We start from the raw sequence: 23,451 nt of genomic DNA on the forward strand, positions 1-23,451 counted from the left end.
ACTATCATTCTCAGCAAACTAACACAGGAACAGAAAATGAAACACCACATGTTCTCACTCATAAGTGGGAGTTGAACAATGAGAGCACATGGACACAGGAAAGAGAACATCACACACTGGGGTCTGTCAGAGCCTGGGGGGCTAGGGGAGGGATAGCATTAGGAGAAATACCTAATGTAGATGATGGGTCGATGGGTGCAGCAAACCACCATGGCATGTGTATACCTATGTAACAAACTTGCAAGTTCTGCAGATGTATCCCAGAACTTAAAGTATAATAAAAAATAAATAAAGATGTCATGTACAAGCATTATCTGATGCAGATCACCCCTTGTACTACACTTTTCCATATGTTTCTTCCCTTAAATCAAATCCAACACTGAGTCATTGTGAAGATTATGAATCACGGAAATTAAAACATCCTCATACATTTAATAAAATCAGTTGTCAGAAGTTTCTGACAAAAACAACGACTTAGAAGAGAGTTACAGCTTAGTATTAACCATTAACTAACTTACTCTTTGGTTTACTTTCTTACCGTTTCTTACTGCCTGTAAGTGAAACAGACAAGTTCCCAAGGTACTAATTTCCATTAATTGTTTCTATAGATAACATCTTTAATGTTGAGAAACCTCAAGTTTTCCATTTGAAAAATTTTTTAGATCTCGCATTCCAGTGAAACTACCAATGCCAATTAGTGCGAAGGCCCTCACTGAGGCGCTAACTCAGCTGAAGAATGCAGTTTTCACATCCTAATGATCTCTTCCACCTCACCCTGACCAATCAATGACCCCCAACTCTTCAGTCCCTTGCCTACAACAATCACCTTAAAAACCCTAGATCAGAACCCCTGAGGAGGATGGATTAGAGGGCTCCTCTCAACTCTTTGTTTGACTGCTCAGTGACTATTAAACTCTTTCTCTATTGCAACCCCTGCTATTCGGTATATTGGTCTGTTATTGTACAGTGGGCAGATGAGACTGGTGGTCCTGTAACAAATTATCTGCAAAGTCTTGTGGCAAGAAAGTAAACCACAATCAACACTACAGCCACTGATCTTTAGGTCATATTTAATATTTATTAGATAAAACTTTCAACATCCTTCTTTCACTCACCCTCAGTCATCAGCTTGGCTGCTCTGAGTTGTTACAAGACCCAAATTTCCAAACAGTATCAGCTCTTCTTGGCTTTGACATTGTCAGCCTATGGTTGCTGTAATGTGTATTCAAATTTATCACTAGTCCCAAAAGCCTCAAGAGACTCTGAAGAGAGTATCTTGGATTCCAAAATATTCCTCCTCCATTATTTAACAGCAATCCTAGTTCTTCATTTTAATTGGAGTCAATTATCCCTGATAGTATAGTAATTTCTTTCTTTGACTGACAGCCTACCAGAATGAAAAAAAGCAAAGTGAACAGGTGATAGTGTTAATTTTCCGTATAACAAAGTGATTCCCCCAGCAGAGGCATTTTTCACATCCTCAGGAACCAGGAAGTTGACTCCAGCAGAGTCAAACATGCTAGAGACAAAAGTGGTACTATGGTAAAGAAAGGTAAACCCAAATATGAAGTAGATGTAAAATGTATAATCCCTGTCCCTTCTAGGGTGGGGTTTGGGTCATAATCACCGAAGATGTTATAACCCTGAATGTTGAAATTTTGAATGATCAAAATTTCTAAAGCCTAAATTCTGAAAATTACAACCCAAAAACATCAAAATTTGAAAAATATAATTATAGAAAAAATTATTTTAGAAAATTATTTTAAAAGACATTCATTTACATTTTTACAGGGAGATGTAATCACTTCTCAGCCTTTTGGCTAAGATCAAGTGTAGTATCTGTTCTTATCAGTAAAAGGGAATTTCTTTGAAACACATAAAAACACAAGAGATAACTCCATAGGCCACTTCACACAGTAGAACAGACAATAATAACATACATATTTGTTAACCTAAAATAATCAAAAACTTCAGAATCTAGTTTAAAGAGAATTTGTTCAAGCAGAAAGCTTAAGGATGGCCACCTGGGAACACAGATTCAAGTTGCCCTGAATATACACTCCAATTAGCAGCCCTGATAAGTAGGGTTTTGAGGAAAAAAAGAGAGAATGTTTATGAGTTGTTCACCAAGAGTTTACTTGTTAACATAAGCTATTGATTGGCTATACAGTGTTCTTTGTATTACAAATTCCAGGAACATGATGATAATGGGTGAGGCAGCAATTCAGGAATAAAAATGTTTCTAAACAATTGCCTCCAGGCATGGGTACAGGAATATTATTAACATCCCATACTTACGTCTCTCTGGACCTGATAAATTTTGCATACCTCAAATAGCTCAGACATCTCCAAGAGATTTTTCTTTTATCCTCTCCCAACTTTTCATCAGGGTTTTTCAAAGAAAGCATTGTAGATGAACTCAAACAATTTTGGCTCCTTTTATGTTCAGGAGCTTAGTCCCACATCACTAGAAAAACTCATTCTCAGATGGTGCTATCCCACATGGGTAATAGGGGAAGAATGTGTTTCAGTGAGGAATTGTAAAAGCAACAAAAACCAAATTGTGATGGCATCACAGGGTGACAAAAAATGAGATATAAGTAAAGTCCCTGATGTATAACTGCTGTCATTTGTCAAATCATCTCTTGTCTTCAGGATACCATGAGTATAGTTTTTTTTCTAAAAAAGTAAAATAACATGAGATACATAGTAGAAATATAATGAACATAAAGGTTACAACAAAAAGAATTTGCATTCTAAACAAACAAACAAACAAACAAAAAAACACACTATTCCACCGGGAATCAACTAAAACCATCACAAAAAAAAAAATTAAAACTGAGTCATTCTTTAGAGACTTGTAACCAATAAATAATTGAAGATTTAGTCCAAATTGTAGGAAAATGATAAAAACTCAAAAATGATGGACAAGGTTAGAGTCTAATAATTGGTGTACTACATTTTTCTTCTAAAATATAATTTTTCTCTGTCCAGTTTCCCAAAGAAAAATGTTAGTAGGGCAAATTTATTTGCAAAATAACATTTATTATTATGCTTTGCCTGATTATTTGCATAAAGTGCAACAAGAATAATGAATGGCCACATAGGCCCTTTTAAGTTGGATTTGCTGCATTTTTTTCTTTTTTAGACGATGTCTCACTCTGTCGCCCAGGCTGAAGTGCAGTAGGCACAATCTTGGCTCACTGCAACCTTTGCCTCCTGGATTCAAGCAATTCTGCTACCTCAGCCCTTTGCGTAGCTGGGACTATAGGCATGCCACCACACCCAGCTAATTGTGTGTGTGTGTGTGTGTGTGTGTGTGTATTTTTGGTATAGGCGGGGTTTCACCATGTTGGCCAGGCTGGTCTCAAACTCCTGACCACAAGTGATCCACCTGCTTCTGCCTCCCAAACTGCTGGGATTACAGTCATAAGCCACCTAGCCCAGCCCCTACTTTGCTAAAATTTTTTTACAAGTAATCTCAGATAAGACTTTTAAAGCTTCTTGAGACTAGGAAGCAAAACCAAGAATTCATCATCAGAATATGCCTGTAATAGCTGCACAAATTGGGTAAATTCCTTTTTTCTTGAGGACCTAAAATATCTTGAAATAGTTGGTCCTCTCAAAAAGTGACATTCTTTACTACAGCAAGGTCAGGAATGTTGCAAGGGAACTTTGTAGAAAAGGCACCAGGGCCAGTCTTTACAAGGATCATTTTATTGGCTCTAAAAGTTAACCTCAACTAATTAAAGCAGTCTTGTTATATCTGAAAATACGCCACTTCAGCCAAAGCATTGGTAAAACAACCAGTGTATCTAATTTTGTTCTGTTACAAATGAAAACAGATTTTTAATGAACTTTTGTAAATAACTATATTGCCATAATTAAGAATAGTAACATATAGTTTTTAAATTCTGCATAACTCAGGTAGAGAGAAAGGCAAATGTTTCCATTTTGCTCACAAAAGTATAGTTTACTCAATTACTATAAGCTATAAGTAACTCAAAAAGAAAAAGGTTTTTGATCCTGGAAAATAATAAGAATCAACAATGTTCCAAACAAAAAAATTATGAAATCATTTCAGTCCTCTATCAGCTCAGTCTCAAGTAACCAATTCTTGTACTGTTTGATGTTGGGTTGGCAATCTTCATGAACACTTCAGTTTTATATTAGAGTTCTGGAAGTCTTAGGCCGATGGTATGATCTCTAAAGTTATCAGAGACCTGTATTCAAGAGTACTTGCCAGAGTCTTTTTTAATGAATTTTCTTAAAGAAGCAAATTTTGAACTGTTTACTATATCTAATTATAAACCACTTTTGAGAAGAATCAAAATAAAATAATTATCTGTGGATGACAAAAGGCTTAGAACAGCCATGCAAAATTGAGGCCAGGCATGGCGGCTCACGCCTGAAATCCCAGCACTTTTGGAGGCTGAGGTGGGCAGATTGCTTGAGGTCAGGAGCTTGAGACCAGCCTGGCCAACATGGTGAAACCCCATCTCTACTGAAAATTAAAAAAAAAAAAAAATAGCTGGGTGTGCTGGTGTGTCCCTGTAGTCCCAGCTACTTGGTAGGCTGAGGCACAAGATTTACTTGAACCTGGGAGGAAGAGTTTGCAGTGAGCTAAGATCATACAACTACACTTCAGTCTGAGTGACAAAGTAAGACTCTGTCTCATAAAAAAGGAAAAAACACAATTGATAAATTGATAATGAACTAATAATCATAATTAGAACTGAAAACATATACTATTATTTATATAAAAAGTAAATTAGTAATTATTACTATTTTTTCTTTATTAGGCCATATCAAATAGAAAGAAAATATCAAATTTATTTAGCCAAAGTGACAATTCAAGGATTTTTAAAAGCCAATGCTTCTGCTCTTTGATAAAAGGAGACTCAGTTTCGCAAGCAATCAAAAGACCCAATGAAGACAGCATAAGACAAACAAAATTTGTCTCTCTCTTTCTCTTCCTTCTCTCTTTTTTCAGTTTACTTAAAGGGTAAAGAATTTTTTTTACTATCTCCTATTAATACTACATGAAAATCTTGTTCAAAAGACACAAATTTTACTGTTAGAGTAGTGTATTATCAATACTAAAGCTAATTTTAATAAGATCTTATAACAAATCCATCTAATCTCAGCTTTGACCACACACAATAAGATTTCCATAAATTTTTTACAATATTTTATAATTTTATATTAAAGAGCAAGTCAGCTGCACCAAAAAAAAAAAAAAAACAAAAACAAAAACAAAAAAAAACAAAAAAAACAACAATACTATCGTTTCAACACAGGCAACCAGTCTCTGGCATTGCATCAGTGTGATTTTGAAGTTAATGCTTAATTTTTAGAAATATATAAATAATTCTGTTCTAATTTGGGCCCACTTGGTCAAAAAACAAAGCTACTTTTACTAGATTAATCTTCCACAAAATTGATTCAACTTGCTTAATCCTTCAGTTTTGCCTTATACTTTCCTTCTGTATTGACATTTTACCTGAAAACAAACGTATACTTTACTTTTCCCCTTATCACTTTGACTACACTGTGAAAGGAAAATAAATCTTGGAAATCTTGAGTCCCCAAAATCACAAAACTAAAGAGAAAAGTCAAGGTGGGAACTGCTTAGGGCAAACCTGCCTCCCATTCTATTCAAAGTCATCCTTCTGCTCACTGAGATCAATGAATATCTGATTGCCTTCTTTGGAAAGGTTCATCAGAAACTCAAAAGATTGCAACAATTTATCTCTCACCTACCTGTGATCTGTATGCCTCTGCCCTGCTTGAGTTGTCCCATCTTTCCAGATGGAACCAATGTACATCTGACATATATTGATTGATGTCTCATGTCTTTCTAAAACATATAAAACCAAGCTATGCCCCAACCAACTTGGGCACATGTCATCAGGACCTCCTGAGGCTGTGTCACAGATGCATGTCCTCAACCTTGGCAAAATAAACATTCTAAATTAACTGTGACCTGTTTCAGATTTTCACATTCACATTTTGGTACCCACAAAGGGATTCTGAGTGGAGATGCCCCTGACCTTTGATAAATCTTCTATTGGTTCTTGGTACCAGCATGAGTTAACTTTATGGTTCAGACCAATAGGACAACTTGCTGAGGTCTGGGAATTCTCTCTCTAGAGAATCCCCGATGTCCCAAAATTTGGTCAAGATCTAAAATTTATTTTGCTGTACAATTCCTGTTTATTTTTTTGGAGTTTTACTTGCTTCCAACGAGGAAGGCAAGATTTTCTGTTTCCATGATGATGGGAGGAAGGTAACTACCTTACAGAATTTGCACTTGCTCCCAGCAGGGAAGACAAATTCTAGTTTGTTTGTTTGTTTGTTTGTTTGTTCCTGCTTCTAGGATGATAGAAAGCAGTCTTCAGTCTGAGAACCATCCTCAGGTAAGTAGCTAAATTGGGGTTTTGTCTTGGCTGAAGCTTAACAACAAGCTGGCTTTAGTTTGTCCTTACCAATAGAGCACTCAGTGATCACATTGTTGGGGTTTTGTGGTGGTGTTGTTTGTTCTGGTCCTTCTCCCATCAGACTTGATAAATTCTACCTGATGAGGTCAAATCCAAGTAAGAATATTTGTTCTGGTCTTTCTCCCATCAGACTTGACCAATTCTACCTGATGTGGTCAAATCCAAGTGAGAATTCCAAACTGTAGGTTAGAAAGCCTCTCTAATTTGGCCAAAATGCCTTGCAGCTGCAAAAGAGGAAAAAACAAACAAAGAAAAAAAACCCAAAAATCATGCGCTTGGTTTCTATGTTTGCTTCCTTTCTTAAAAACAAACAAGAAAAAAAAATAAAAACCCGAATGTTCTCATTTACTTTTTTTCTACCTGATCCCTCCTTCCTCCTTCGCAATCTGCAGTACCAAAAATCTAGAGAAAACTAATGACTTGAACCCCTTTAAAGAATTCAGAGCAAAGCCACCCTCATCTCTTTTGCAGTGTTCTCTTTGTGGAGTTTCAAAAGTCACAAGCAGATTCTTCTTATGTTTAAAGCTCTGTTTTCCTGTATTGCATGACCCTGACCTCTTTGGCTTCAGAAGTACCAGATTACCTTGTACTCTGACAGGATTTGACCTTAGCATGTGTAATGGCAGATGAGAACTACAAAGTAGGGGTGGCTGAGCGCAGTTTACAGGAAGTGGTCTTGGCTGATTTTTTTTTTTTTTTTTACCTTTCCTAGAAAGCTGTTGTTTAAAGGTTCTAATTCTAGTTTGGAGAAGCATTCTAAGGTGCCTTCTCTATTGATTTTCTCCCAAAATTAATCCCAATTTGGCTTGTCTGTGTGCATTTGCATGAGGAAATGAACTGTTGTTCTCATAAAGCTAATAAGAGACTGAGATTTCTCAGCTCCAAAGAGAAAGGGCATTTGCTCCCCTCAGCCAAAATGCACTTCTGAGTGATCAGGGGCCTCGTGAAAATGGCCAGGGGGTTGATGCCCTGTGATGTGGAGCAACTCTGCAGGGAAATCCCCAACAAAAATTATTTTTTTAAAAAAAGGCTCATCCAGGAAATGCACATAAGGGCTGATCACCCAGCATTTTGAGCCCTCTCACAGGTCAAAGAGGGTGGAAATGACTCAGTGGTGACACATGGCAGATTTCTGCCCACAAGCAGCACACGTTGATCCATTATATTAAAACCCTAACCCACAACTCATTTCCCACTTATAAGAAAAAAAGTGGGAAACAAATAACCTAAGAATGAGGAAAAAACAAGGAGGATGATCCCCTTGCTAGCACTCCGTAGGTTTTATGGCACCTCCACCTGCAAGAGTTTATGTAAAATTTAAGTAATATGGTCTTTGTGCACATTTACATTTTAAAAAAAAAAAGAGCCCTAAGATCTACATGCAAACTATAGAGTTCCTAAGTTTTCTTTTTCTCTATTTTCCTTTCTGTCTGGTTTAAATCTGCTATTTTTCTATTAACATAAAATCCACCATTTGGATTCAACAAATGTTTTTTGTTTGCAAGCTGGTGAATTTGTATTTATCTCATGGCCAAAGTTGTGAGGTAAAAGCTATAGGATCTTTGTGTGTGTGTTTATGTGCCTGTGTGTATATATATTTTAAATGCCCTTATAATTTCTATAATTTTATATTTAATTTGGCAATTAAATCCATTTTAATTTCCCTCTAGCACACCAGACTTTTTCTCTTCATACTTTATGAGGTAAATTTTGTTATTTGATTTTCATCTGAGTTATTTATTTTAATATGCAAAATTAAGGCTATTTAGCTGACAACTGCCTAGGGTTATCAAGTATTGATACAGGTTACCTATTGAAACATGTTATCCAGAAGTTGAAAGTTGTAGATGGGAAAAAAAGTTTTTTATGAATCTATAAGATGTACTTCTATCAGCATACCTAATACATCTACATATTTATGTGTCATGTACACAGTGTGGCATTACTGAAAATATATAGAAGGGCTCTAATTAATTGGCTTAAGAAAATGAAAGTGCTTAAATAAAATATTTTATCAGAAAAAAAGACTAGTCAAATACTTTTTCAAGTTCATGTAACTTAAGTAAAATCTTCAATAAATAACCTAGCTTTAAAATTATTGGTAAAGTATAATAATATTAGAAATGTCTTAAGAATTGCCAGCATATGTTTTTGTTTGCATTTATAAATCAAGCAATTTTGTACTTATCAATGCCAAATACTATAAGGTGTCAAAAGTTGGCATAGGGGTTAGAAAACTGTAAACCCAGCCCCAAACAGAGTGATCTTTGCTTGTCTAATCCTTTTTAATACATTTTTATTAAATAAGACATTGACATTGGCATAATGAAAATAGCTACATCTTGAATTATTTAGTAAAATTACTATAACTTCTAATCTTGTGGCCTTTTGGTAAAGGAGTGTTATCATCTTTGTTTCAAAGCTAAACTATAAACTAAGTTCCTTCCAAAGTCCAGCAATGAACAAGAACGGTTTGGATGTTAGAAGCAAGATGGGTTTAGTTAGGTCATATCTTCTTCACTGTCTCAGAATTTTGCAATGGCTAGTTTTATAACTTTAAATGATGACTATCACAGTTTCCATAAATAATCTAGGTAAACAATTAAAGTGAAGTAATTCAGTAAATGCAACAAGATAGATAAATACTCATAGACAAACTTGTCATAATTTAAAATATAAAACTATTAAATTAAATAATAGATATTTTATTATTTTGGTATTTTCAAATAAAATATATTGTTGTAAAACATTATTTCTAAAAAAATCTTTTTAAAAAGGTGAACATTTTTTGTCTAATTTTAAGCTTATTTAAAGATTACACAGGTATAAAACAAGGTAAAAGGACCCAGAAATAAGACAGATGTAAACAAAGTTATAAAAATGTAGAGGTATTTTTTGGTAAGAAAGTTTAAAGATAAATAATTTCATATGAAAAAATAATCTTGTATGATAAATTTAGGCCTAGAAAAAAATGAGTGGTTGTTTAAGGAAGAGGAATGTTCAGGACAAACCAGAAAGTCCAAATGTGTCATGAATGGTCTGTATAAGGCACAATAAGAGGATTTATTAAAAAAAAAAAAAAAAAAAAAACTTATATGATCAAGTTGTCTATAAATTAAAGATAGATTATAGTAGTCTTACTAGAGATTGGGTATGATGTAAAAACACACACACTAAAGAATTGATTAGAACAATAAAATTTTCTTAAGGGATTGATTTACTCTTAAGAAATTATAAGAGATTTTCTTAGCCCAAAGTTCAACTTTTATTGCCTCTCACTCTTTTCGGTTTTCTTTCATCTTTTAAAAGACAAGCAATAGTCATGATCTCCTTGAACTCATGTTCAGCTCATATAACCTTTTTTCCCATCAAGTTCTGTTTCTTGTGGCCTGATGCTAACAATATTTTTTTGAAGGCCTAAAGGAAATTTTTTCTTCTTACATAATATTCTGTGTACTGCAGAAGGTCTTTTCTTTCACCTTTTGGTAACTGGCCTAACAGATTTTATATTTTATAAAAATAAATTTTAAGCCATTATTATAAAGTTTTGGTTTGCTTAGAAAAAAAGTTGAGATAAAAAATTTAATTAAGATTATTACATCTATGTATCTTTCTGTATGTACTTTTAAAGTCCTTGTGACATTGAGGTAGAGGGCTTTGATTCCTGGATCCAAAAAGGATACCAAGTCCTGCTAAAGCTTAAACAATGACGGCAATTAAAGCCTCATCTTCAGGTCCCATAGAAAATGCCAATCAAAATAAACTGCATTCCTGAGACACAAGTCCAGAAATTAAAGGCTTTCAACTCTTCAAAGCCCAGAGACTATGGTGGAAAAGACGGACATGTGAGATTGTAAGAACCAATTTTATAGGATGAAATAAGTTCAGTTTCTCTATAAATTAACCATTAATATCAAAGGCACACTGATGCAAGACCAGAATATGGACCCCTGTGTCATATTAACAATGTTTTCTTGGAGGATTAACTGGCTCCTTAATAAATTTATCAAAGACTTGTGGAAGTTACGTCTTATGCTCAAGATTAAAATTTTATAGATTATTTATAAAATTTTGGAAAACAAATTTAATTGGCCTCATGCTGTTATTATTAGGGCTTATTGTTTGAAAACTTAAGTCTTCTCTCTCAAAGAATGATGGTTTTTGCCTTTTTTTTTGAAATTCTTAAGTTAGCACTTGGTTAAATGAATGACTTATTTTACAATGACCTGTGATCCTTTTTTTGTTATATCAAGTGTCTTAAATCTTTGATATTTGACAAACTTTCCAAAATCAAATTATACATATATCTTTTACTGACCTAATTAATCCTTTAAGATATTAGGTTCTGTAAAGTCAAAAATGACATATTTGTCTTTTTTGATATAAAAATTAAACAAGAGGTATTTTCTAATATGAAATATTAAACATGAGTGTTTGGTTTTCTTTAACTGTATTCATATAAATATATTATTGATATATGTTCCAAAATTATGACAAATTCCTATAATTCTGATATGACTTAAGATACATTATTAGTAATAATTATAACTGTTATGTTAAATTATTGCATGCCACAGAGGTAACAAATTTACTTGTGAATTGTGTCTTTGACTATGGCTGTTCTAAAGCTTTTTGTCATTCTTGTACAATTCTCTTGTTTTACTCCTCTTAAAAGGTGGTTTTATAATCAGCTGTAAAGCTTTAACAGGTGCTCTTGAATGCAGAACTCTGATAACTTTGGAAATTGCAACATCAGAATAGAGGAAAAACTTTCAGGACTCATGGAGAGCTGAAATGTCTATGTATATTAAGCAGAACAGGAATTAACTGCATGGACTAAACTAATAGAATATTGAAGCAATCTTTTTGACTTTTTACTGAGTCACTGAAACTTTTCTTTTGAGCTATTGACAGCTTTTAACAGGTATACTCCAATGAAGAAAATTTGGATCATATTTGTTTCTCTCTATCTGATTTATCTAAAATTTGGAAACTATTTGTGAGTAGTCTTAACTTATGGCAATATAACTATTTGCATAAATACAATAAGAATCTCTTTTTATTTGTAACATGACACAATGAAAGAAACTCATTATTTTACCAAGTCTTTCATGGAAATGTTGGGCTTTCCTTTCAGGTATTAAACTTGACTTATAGAACCAATAAAAGCCCATTGGAAAAACTGGCCTCATACCTTATCTACACAGTCCCTGTACAGGATTTCTAACCTGTGGTAAGTAAAGAATGTCACTTTCAAACAGGCCCAGGGTCCCAAGTTATCTTGCAACCTCAAGAAGAGAATTCACCCAACTAGTAGGCATTTGATGATATAAATCCATGGCTGAGCTTGGCTTTAGAAAGCTCTATCTGAGATTCCTTCTATGAAACAAAATTTCATCAAAGCCAATTTAAAAAACCTATGTAAAAAATAATTATTTTTGCTTCACTTGAGATAAATAATATGGCCAAGTATAGTAAAGAAAATCAGTCCTACCATGATGTATCTTTAGTAAAAATAGAAAACCAGAGAGAGAAAAATGTTTCAAAAACTATGATATACCTGTTGTTAGATTCTATTCTTGCCTAAAGTTTTTCAATTTGTATTGTGTTTTACAGCTTGGACTGAATTCTACTTTTTCTTGGCTACAAGTATTCAAAATAGTGTTTTTAATTTTTTTCCTCTTTTTTTTCCTATTTTTTTCTAATTTAGAGCCACTGAAAACTAAACTGTGCTTTCATAAAGCTCTGCAAACTGAGAATAGACAACTTAAACTTCAGAGGAAAATAACAGCACCCTTTTTACATACATAAGCCACTTTTATACGTGCCTACTGATATATGGACTTCAGAGTGATGTGGTCTATATAGATTTTCCAGGACTGCTCTTTTGTTTGTTGACGTTTTTCTCCCTTCCCCTATGTTCTCTTCATAGGACATGAGACTTCTCAACCTGATAGAAAGGAGCTTTCCTAGTAACTTGGGACCTACCCATCTAGGAATAAACCATCCTAGCCATGACAGATCAGATGAAACCTGAGATCAGAGACTCATTTTCTTCTATAATGTTTTCTTCAATAGATTTTAAAAAAGAAAAGTGGGGAAATGTGAAAGAAAAATAAATGTTGGAAATCTTGGGGCCCAAAATCACTAGCTAAAAGGAAAAGTCAAGCTGGAAATTGCTTAGGGCAAACCTGCCTCCCATTTTATTCAAAGTCATCCCTCTCTTCACTGAGATACATTCATATCTGATTGCCTCCTTTGGAAAGGCTAATCAGAAACTCAAACAATTGCTACTATTTGTCTCTTATCTACTGGTGACCTGGAAGCCCCCTCCCTGCTTGAGTTATCCCACTTTTCTAGAAAGAATCAATGTACACATTACAGATATTGATTGATGTCTCATGTCTTTCTAAAATGTATAAAACCAAGCTGTACCCCAACCACCCTGGGCATGTGTCATCAGGACCTCCTGAGGCTTTGTCATGGGTGCACATCCTCAACCTCGGCGAAATAACCTTTCTAAAGTAACTGAGACGTCTCTCAGATATGTGGGGTTCACAACACAAAATTCTCAAGCACAGGAGAAAAAACACTATGTGTTCAAGTTTCTTTATCAAAAATCCATGTTACTTTTTCATACACTTTCTGCACATTTTTTTCTTATTTCTAGGAGTTTTAATTACATATATTAATTAGAATTTTTAATATATGTAATTTAAACTCTCAATAATTTAGTTGTTTGTGAAAACCTAGAAATTAAGCAATTTGAACTGTCACTTATCAACATTTTATAAATATACATTTCATAATTTTTAGAAACATGTACTCTCTCATAAAATAAAACAAAAATGTTTACTAACAGATTCAAATATATTTAGCTTCTCTATACTATAGTGGTGAAAGGGCTAATGTCCCCTTCACCCTCTTAAGTTTCACTGGAAGTCAATAGACAAAAGGGAAATTAATACAATACAAGGAAGACAAATTTATTGTGCATGGGGAGTGAATACCTCAATTCTCCAATGCTGCACAGAAGCTTATATACTCTTTTTCATACAGAAGAGAGGATATGGAGAATGTAGATAATTTTTTGAGAGGAAGTAAATGGTTATTAGGTAGACTGAACAGTCCAGGAAGAAAACAAAAAATAACTTTTGATTCTCTTTGAAAATTTTTTTTTTTTAATTTTATATTTCAGAGGCAGGGTCTCACTCTCTCACCCAGGCTGGAGTACAATAGCACAATCATAGCTCATTGCAGCCTCAAACTCCTGGGCTTAAGCAGTCTATCCCCCCTCAACTTCCTGAGTAGATGGAACTATAGGCACACAATACCATGCATGGCTAATTTTTAATTCTTTTGATAGAGATCGAGTCTTGCTTTGTTATCCTTGCTGGTTATGAACTTCAGGGCCTCAACCAATCCTTCCACCTGGGCCTCCCAAAGTGCTGAGATAGCAGTTTTGAGCCACCATGCCCAGTCCGTCATTAAGATTTAAATGAGTACAGGAGACAGGCATTATCTTATGTAAAAGTACATCCAGGGGTGCTTGTATTCCTCAGTATTATTTTCCTAAACAGATCATGACATTTCAGGGAGAGGAAATTGTGCAACTTTTAGAAAGAAGCTTTCCTGGTTAAATTAGCAAATTCTATAAAGAACTGCCCCCTGTACTAGGGGCAGAGATGAATAAGACAAGGTAAAGGTGATCTTGAGTCTGAGGCTTATTTCTGAGGCCTTTTAATTTTCAAAAGCACTTTGCATGCTTAAGCACCATATTTTGGGAAATAATTTTCTGTACCCCAACAATACCACATAAAAAAAGATTATATAAACTTTAATGTATGTTTATGACCGGGCGCGGTGGCTCAAGCCTGTAATCCCAGCACTTTGGGAGGCCGAGACGGGCGGATCACGAGGTCAGGAGATCGAGACCATCCTGGCTAATACAGTGAAACCCCGTCTCTACTAAAAAATACAAAAAAATAGCCGGGTGAGGTGGCGGGCGCCTGTAGTCCCAGCTATAGGGAGGCTGAGGCAGGAGAATGGCACAAACCCGGGAGACGGAGCTTGCAGTGAGCTGCGATCCGGCCACTGCACTCCAGCCTGGGCGACAGCGCGAGACTCCCTCTCAAAAAAAAAAAAAAAAAAAAAACTTTAATGTATGTTTAATGTTTTATATTATAAAGTAATATATTACAGTTATTATAGTTAGTTTTAATATTTTTACTTATTTATAAATGACCTTGACCTTCAATGAGTATCTATTATGTAATTTCACTTTAAGGTTTCAAATTACTAAAAAGATTTTTGAAACTATGAAGAGTTTGTGTATATGTATTTCACCTGATTTACTTATTTTTAACAACCATAAAAACTATTCATTACAATTTTATGAGACATTGACTAAAGCTAGCCATTATCTTTAATTATTTCTGGGCTATTTTTGCAGCATGTAAATGTTAGAAAGGAGCCACCTAAAGAAGAACCCTAAAGTTAAATACATGAGTATTTTGCTATTCTGAGGACACAGCTATTTTCATTAAACAGACAATATTCACTAGTGTTATTTACCAACGATTTATGTAAGTCACTAGCTCAAAGGCATTTGAGTTACTTTCTACTCTTCTGATAAAGTATTTAAGTGCTTTCTTTTAATGTAAGCCAATTAATTAAAACTCTTTGATATATTCTGGCAATACAATATCACATATACGTTACATATATAAACATACAGATGTATAGACAGAAGGAGATTTTTGTGGATTTATAAGGTTCTTCATTTGCTAGTCTTCAAATAGTTGCTCTTTCTCTCTTTACCAAATTCTAAACAATTGTTAGCCGGCCAGGTGCAGTGGCTCATGCCTGTAATCCGAACAATTTAGGAGACTGAGGCGGGAGGATCACTTATGCCCAGGAGTTTGAGACCAGCCACAGCAATGTAGCATGACCTAGTCTCTACAAAAAAATAAATATAATTTTAAGAAAATTGTTAGCTAGGCAACCCTAAATTTGCACTTCTAAAGGGATGACTCTGAGGATAAAATTTACATCTCAAAGGCATAGAATTTGGATCTAAATTTCATTATTTACTGAGACCAAAAAAAGGGATAAGTAAAGCTCAGTCAACACAAGGTTGTGAGCTGGGCATGGTGGCTCACTCTTGTAACCTAAGCTACGCTGGAAGCTTTCTTGAGGCCAGAAGTTTGAGATCAACCTAAACAACATAGTAAGACCCTGTCTGTTAAAAAATCTTTTTAAATTAGCTAGCTGTGGTAGCACACACCTGTGTTTTAGTTGCTTGGGAGGCTTAGGTGGGAGAATCCCTTGAGCCCAAGACAAGGCTGCAGTGACCTATGTCTGTAATACTGCATTCCAACCTAAGGGACAGTGACATTTTATCTCTAAAAAAAAAAAAAAAAAAAAAAAAAAAAGCCATGATTTTCAGGAAGAGAAGGTAAGGTTTTTTATGTAAACTTTAAACTAATGTCTTCTCTATTGTGAAAGTTTCTAGATGCTTTGTTGCAGGAAGATACCTTTAAAAATGGAGATTTTCTTTATAGAGGTGAATTTCTTTTACAAAATAGCCTGGTGAATGCCAGAAAGCCATATTATTGGAGACCAATCTAGCTTAATAGGTGGTCTTTTCCACTTAGCTTGTTTATTGATTAGATTACTGACTTCAGGGTAGAGTCATTTAATGAATAAGGCAAAGAAAATTGTTGCAGTTTCCAGAACGTAGTGTTTAAATATAAGAAAACCAGGCACAACTGAAAGACAGTACAACTAGATCTCTAAAAATCAAGGATCTCACTTTTACAGTGAATCCCAGGTCCCCCCAAATAGGGAAACACGATGAGACTGGGTCACACAAGCTTTCACAGTATACCTCACTACAGAGATATTTCTCCAAGGCTGGTGGGCAGCTCATGCGAATCAGCCTATTCTGTAATTAACCTGTTGCCAAGGGGAGTCGTATCCCTTGGTGGTAAACAATCTCATGGTCTTCAAATATTCAGACCTGTCTTTATATCCAAATGTGCAAAGAAATGAGTAGCCCCTTGAAGTAACAACCATTCATTGAAACCTCTCTCAGTCAACTCTAAAACTGCAGCTGTAACTGCTCCATAGGTTCACCTTGCCCGCTTCCTAGACAGAGGTAATTTATTAAGACAGGGGAGCTGCAGTGGAGAAAGAGTAATTCACACAGAGCTGGCTGTGTGGGAGATTGGAGTTTTGTTATTACTGAGATCGGTCAACTTGAGGATCAGACTTTTTAGGGATAATTTGGTGGGTAGGGGGCCAATGTGTCAGGAGTGCTGACTGGTTGGCTCATGATAAAATCATAGGGAGTTGAAGCTCTCCTCTTACACTGAGTCAGTTCTAGGGTGGGGCCCACAGAACTGGTTGGCAGGTCCAGGTTGGATTATCCAGTTTTCAGAAATGCAAAAACTTGAAAAGACATCTCAAAAGGCCAATCTTGGGTCCACAATAGTGATGTTATCTTCAAAAGTAATTGGGAAAGTTGCAGTTCTTATAATCTCCAGAATAATGGCTGGTAAGATTTAAATTCCAGCCCCTCTCATCCTAACTTTGTGGCTGGGGGCCTTTCATTCATTTTAGGACAACAGTTTTGCTTTTGGGAAGGGCTATTATTTAAACTGTAAGCTAAATTCCATCCCAAGGCTAGTTCAGCCTATGCCCAGGAATGGACAAGGACAATTTAGGGGTTAGAAGCAAGATAGACTTGGGAAGGTCTCATATCTTTCACTGTCATAATTTCCTCAGTTATAATTTTGCAAAGACGTTTTCACAGCCTTTGCCAGTTACACACCAGTCATTGAACACATATAGGTGGTTTTCTCTCAGTACAGAGTAATCCCTGGCACCCCAAAAGCCAAAGAGATCAAGTAACATAATTCAAAAGGGAGCAGAGCATTAGGCCTGAGAAGAACATGTCCATGACTTTTGATTCCACAGGAAAACAGAATACCTCAAAAAGAGGGTGAGTGGTACATTTTTGTGTGTTAACTTGTCTGAGTCATTAGAAATCTCTAAATTTCTTCATGTGTTACTGTAGACAGAAAAGAGGGAGAAGAAGCTTGAATATCAGCTTTTAATTAAGCTGAACTTTGACCATGGAGTTCTTAAAAAAAAAAATCATTTCACATATTTCATTGTCAGATTTTTGCTGGACAAAACAGCTTATATTCCTAGTTTTCCATCTCTCTCTTTTTTTTTTTTTTTTAACAAAATGTACCTTTTGAAGTGACTCACCAAAATCAATAAGCCTTAGCCAAGGTTATGAATTAACCAGGGATGCATGAGACATCTCCGATGTGGTGTAACACAGTCCTCACAAGATGCAGAAACATCACAAAAGCAAGATAAAAAAAGTTTTGCTAGTTGTAAATGGAGTACAACTCACGTTTTTGTCTGGTGATGTTTTTTTCTAGGATCTCGGCTTCCTAGCTGAGTGCCTATACATGAAACCCAAAAGCCCTGTATGCCCCATAGGTGAAAAAAAATTAGGAAATCAAAAGCTGTTTATTGGAAGGGAAAGGGATCAATAACAAATATTTACTCCAAGTGGTTGAGTAAATAATTTAAAACAAATGAGACTGAATTTCCAAGCCTGAATTGAACCTGGGTGTAGCCATGAAAGCACAGAATCTTAGCAACTAGACCACAGTGTGGAGGACTTTTTTGTAAATTCTGCAGGGGATCTAAAGCAGGCAGTTTGAGTATTTAAAGGATTTTAACTTGTCTCCGATCAGATCTCAGCTGGAATGCTACTTAGCTAATTTCCTGGACGTTCTCATTTCAAAAACATGATAGGATGTATATCTTCAAGGAACTGCAGGGCAAATTTAAAGGGTATGTCTGATATTGGGTCAAGAAATCAGTGTTATTTATATGAATTTTTGTTTAAAAATTGTTGAAACTATATATTTATAATCTCAGCAGTTTAATTCTGTAGTTGTTCCGTTTGTTCCCTCTCTTCCAAATTTAAACATATTTTCCTCCTTTTGAGAGAAGGAAATAAGTGCATTGTGAAATTTCAGAAATCTCTGCCTAAGAGATGTGTGGAAGCCAAGGAACAAGTAGAAAAGGAGACAGTTGCAGGCGAAGAGTGTATCTGCCCAGTGGGTTCTCCTTGCCCACTGCCTACACAGAGCTGATTTATCAAGACAGGGAAATTGAAGTAGAGAAGGAGTTTAATTCATGCACAGCTGGCTATATGGGAGACTGGGGTTTTATTATTACTTAAATCAGTCTCCCTGATAATTTGGGGATTGAGGTTTGTAAAGATAATTTGGTGGGTAGGAGCCAGTGAGTCCAGAGTGTTGACTGGTTGGGTTGATAATGAAATCTTAGTGATCTGAAGCCTGGGTGGCGGCCACAAAACCAGATGAGCCAGTTTACCCATATGGGTGGTGCCAGCTAATTCATAAGGTGTAGAGTCTGCAAAATATTTCAAGCTCTGATCTTAGGTTTTACAATAGTGATGTTCTTCCCATGAGCAATTTGTAGCCTCCAGCTACATGACTGCTAAACCATACATTTTAATATTGTGGCTAAATTGTAAGTCCTACAAAGGCAGTCTAGTTTCCAAGCAGGAAGGGGATATGTTTTTGGAAAGAGCCATTATTATCTTTGTTTCAAAGTGAAACTATAAACTAAGTTCCTCCCAAATTTAATTCAGCCTATGCCCAGGGTGAACAAGGAGAGCTTGGAGGTTAGAAGCAAGATGGAGTTGGTTAGGTCAGATGTCTTTCACTGTAACAATTTTCTCATTTATAATTTTTCATTGGCAGTTGCAATCCCTTCCTTTGAGTTTTATAACACTTTATTCTTAAGGCGTGGACTATGAAGATGGGAAAAGGCTGATGATCATTCTGGTTTCTTCCTGCTCAAAGGGGGCAGAGTGGAAATAGAAGTTGATCTAAAGGTGAGAAGAGCAGAAATGCTTTGCAGTTAGCTCTCTGATTATACTCTTGCATGCTGGGCTGGGATTGTAAGACTTTCGGGGCAAACGTGTTGGTATTCTCATCTACAATTTTAGTACGGAATTTACACAAACAGCATAGTATAAGTAAAATGATGAGTCCTAGGATAAGAAGTGCAATTACCGGTTTTAAAAGTAAAAATTTGAAAGCATTAGTTTGGGGACACAAATGCCCACAAAGAATTTAGGATTTAGTCAAAATTGCAGAAAATAATAAAAACTGAAGAACAACTAAAAACAGATGTACTATGATTTTTTGCAACATAATTTTTCTCTCTCCAGTTCCCATTTTTATTAAAGACAAATCATAGTGGGATGAATTTATTTGCAAAATAAGTTTTAGTATTATTATACTTGGCCTGATTATTTGCATAAAATAATAACCATAGATGCATGAGTTTTCTAAAAGAGATGGTAAGCAGTTTCTCTCAGACAGACACACTCTTTTTAATTTAATTTTATTTTTTACAAGATTTAAAATCTCCCTATCGGTAGCTCAGAGAAGGGAAAATTCAAGACAAATCAGAAGCTGTCCATGGGGTAAAAAGAATCAATAAATGGCAAAACTTACACAAATAATAAACCAGAAAGGATTTGTTTCATAAGGTGGGAATAGAACTCAAGCCACTATTGTGAAGGTTCAGAGCTTTAGCTACTGAGCTAAAGCACAGGATTATTTACTATTGCTCTCCCCAGGAGTCTAAGGCAGTCATTTTTGAGCTTACAAATGAGTTTTAGTAGCTCGAGATAATTTTTAAGACTACCTATGACATGACCCCCAAAATTCCTGTCCTCTGGATGGCAGAGATCAAGAGGAAATATTCTCCACATTATCACAACATTAAGTTCTCAAGGACATAAAACAAGACAAGAGAGACACTTATTCTGGTATTGGTTTCAGGGCCCCTCATCAAACTTTGTAACTGCCCAGCCTTCTGTGCTGTCTTAAAAAGGGGTGTATAGGGGTCCTAAGCCCATATTCTATCCTATGATACCAATCTCTCTATTACAGAACAACAGAGAAAGACAAATTTATAGAACAAAGCACGAAAGATTTGCTACAACCTAAGACTAGCCTCACAAATCCTTTCTTCTATTAATCAAATCTTTGCAGAGGAGGCAAACTGTGATGTTTACTGTGTCATACACACACACATACAGAGGCCAGAGGCCTGGCTGGTAAGAAGTGTTTATGTTTTTTGATGGCGTACCAGGTTTCCAGGTTCCCTTTCTCTGCAGCTTCCAGAAGAATGAACAGTCACCCTGAGTCAGGCCTACTGAGCTTCTTGTAACAATTGTTTCCAGATTCAGTGTATGTAACTGGCCAGACAAACTGGGAGAACCTACTGGATTTCAATCCACAATTTCTTCAGAGATCTCCTCCACATATACAAACAAACACAAGAAAAAGACAAGAAGAATACTTTCCAGACAGAGATTCCAGACAAATCACAAACTAAGAGTATTCCTTCAAGTAAGTCCTCTATTCTCCATCCAATTAGTACAGACTTCCAGTGATGGGGAGACAGAGAGACATCCCATGATGGGGCTACAGACACCTGGCGATGAGGCTATAGTTATGGGACTCTCCCTGAGAGTATTTTTTCATTGAAATTGAATCCATCCACACTGGCACCACAGTAGCCCACTAGTAGAGAAGATGCCAGAGACAGCCCCTAGTCCAAGAGAACTAGGCGGCCACTTGGGCTGGCTTCTGGATCCATCACCAGAGGAGGGCTACTGAACCACAGGCAGCTGGCGACAAGGGTGATCCTAGATGACCACCCAATTTTGTAACTGCCCAGTAGGTTCTCCTTGCCCACTGTCTAGACAGAGCTGATTTATCAAGACAGAATAACTGCAATAGAAAAAAGGGTTTAATTCATATACAGCTGGCCTTATGAGAGACCACAGTTTTGTTATTACCAAAATCAGTCTCCCTGAGAATTTGGGGATCAAGGCTTGTAAAGATAATTAGATGGGTAGGAGCCAGTAAGTCAAGAATGATGATTGGTTGGGTTGGAACTGAAATCATAGGGACTCAGAGTCATCCTCCTTCACTGAGTCAAATCCTGGTGAGGGAGTGGGGGGTGGGACATGGGGGTGGGGCACAAGACTAGGTGAGCCAGTTTGTTAATCTGGTTGATGCCAGCTAATCTATCAAATACAGGGTCTGCAAAATATTTCAAGCACTGATCTTAGGTTTTACAATAGTGACATTATCCCCGGGAGCAATTTGGGAGGGTCAGGATCTTGTAGCCTTCAGCTGCATGACTGCTAATCCATAATTTCTAAACTTGTGGTTAATTTGTTAGTCCTAAAAAGGCAGTCTAGTTTTCAAGTAGGAAGGAGGTTTGTTTTTGGAAAGGGCTATTATCATCTTTGTTTCAAAGTTAAACTACAAGTTCCTCCCCAAGTTAGTTTGATCTATACCCAGGAATGAACAAGGACAAGTTGAAGGTTAGAAGCAAGATGGAGTTGGTTAGGTCAGATCTCTTTCACTGTAAAAATTTTCTCAGTTGTATTTAATAATTTTGCAATGTGAGTCTCAAATGGAGAAAGCTTTGAAAGTCTTTTTAAATTTATAAATAGTTCCAAATATCTTTTTGTTTATTTCTTTAATGAAGACAATGTTTTTCTTTCAGAATTCTTTTAGAAGCTTCTAGGTGATACTGGAAGTAAGCCTCTCATTCAATTTGTCTTGTTCTAAAACAAGATTTTTCTAATTGTGCACACAGAAAAATTAATGCACAATTTCTAATTGCACAACACAGATAAATTTCAAAGGAACTACATTTTAGCCATTGTAATCTGAGGTTATCATGAGTTGTACATTACCGGTTTTCTAAATATTTGCATTTAGAGATTTTGTAAGTTTTTAACATAAATCCAGCTGGTGTTTATAACGGCTGATTTTTTTCTTAAGGAAGGAAATTTGGTTTTAGAGACACAATTGCCCATAATTTAGATTTTCTTTCCTGAATGGCCAAAATCCCAGTGGACCTCATAAATAGTCATATATTATTGTGGTCTCTCAAAAGAATAGTTTTAGATTTGTCAACTGAACCAAGATTCAGATTCTGGGCAGTTGTAAATATATACATTTATATAAATCAGCTATATATATATAAGATAAATATATGTATAGCTTAAGCAAATATATATTTATAATTTAGCTATATATATAAGATAAATATATATTTTGTTCCTTAAGCTACAAACATTTTACTTTCTCTTATCAAAGAGAAACTCTTTTCTCTTTGACCAAATTTTGAACAAGAGAAAAGGTTGTGAACTCCAACAGGTGAAACCAACAAAATGTTAACCTCAAAGAAAAGTGAAAATCACAATTCTGCTGTAAGCCGATTCTCTAGAGAATAACAGACAAAACTCTTACCTTAAAGGTTTAAAGTAGAACTTTAATCTGCCTTGAGCATGGAATCAGGTCACTTGAATAGAGTATGAATCTCAAACCAAAAGATCGGGGAGATTTGAAATCCAAGAGGAGACTCAACAGATACCCCTGCCAGCTCATCAAGGCTAGGTGATCAAAAGTTTGTTCATGCTTGCCAGAGATGGTGAATTCCTCTTCGAAGGGTTTAACTGTATAATGTTCTTGTTCTTTGTTCAGAGGCTCAATCTTCTTGTACTCTCTTTTCTCTAGCCTGCAGACAACCCTCCCACTCTTGCTGTGCCCTAATGTGCCCATACATGTCTCAGCCTCACTCTACATTCCTTTCCTTATTTGGAAAAAGGTTAGCCTTCTTATTCTCTGTAGGAAACCCTCTTCCCTTTCCTCCTTCTCCCCCATCACATGCCTACCTTATCTAGAAGTTTTAAGTGTTTAGCCAATTGGAACTAGTTCAGGTTGTGTGGTCTGACTCCAGCCAATGGGGAATGACATAAAAGCAGGGACAGTGTTAGGAATAAAAATCTTTGCTG

The 23,451-nt window shown here is 35.8% G+C and overlaps 1 long non-coding RNA gene and 1 pseudogene across 1 annotated transcript in view; one reads left to right on the plus strand and one right to left on the minus strand.

Annotated features, from left to right (window-relative positions):
* The window catches only part of LOC140709360 (uncharacterized), a 138,021-nt gene extending 114,735 nt beyond the window's left edge, over window positions 1-23,286 (minus strand). The window contains exon 1 of the long non-coding RNA XR_012089869.1: window positions 22,907-23,286. This is a non-coding gene — a long non-coding RNA (uncharacterized lncRNA). The remainder of the gene's footprint in view (window positions 1-22,906) is intronic.
* Window positions 1,801-1,901, plus strand: LOC119624510 (U2 spliceosomal RNA; annotated as a pseudogene).
* Window positions 23,287-23,451: the final 165 nt, after the last annotated feature.

The sequence above is a fragment of the Chlorocebus sabaeus genome, chromosome 20 (assembly GCF_047675955.1).
Source record: "Chlorocebus sabaeus isolate Y175 chromosome 20, mChlSab1.0.hap1, whole genome shotgun sequence".
Taxonomy (NCBI): Eukaryota; Metazoa; Chordata; class Mammalia; order Primates; family Cercopithecidae; genus Chlorocebus; species Chlorocebus sabaeus.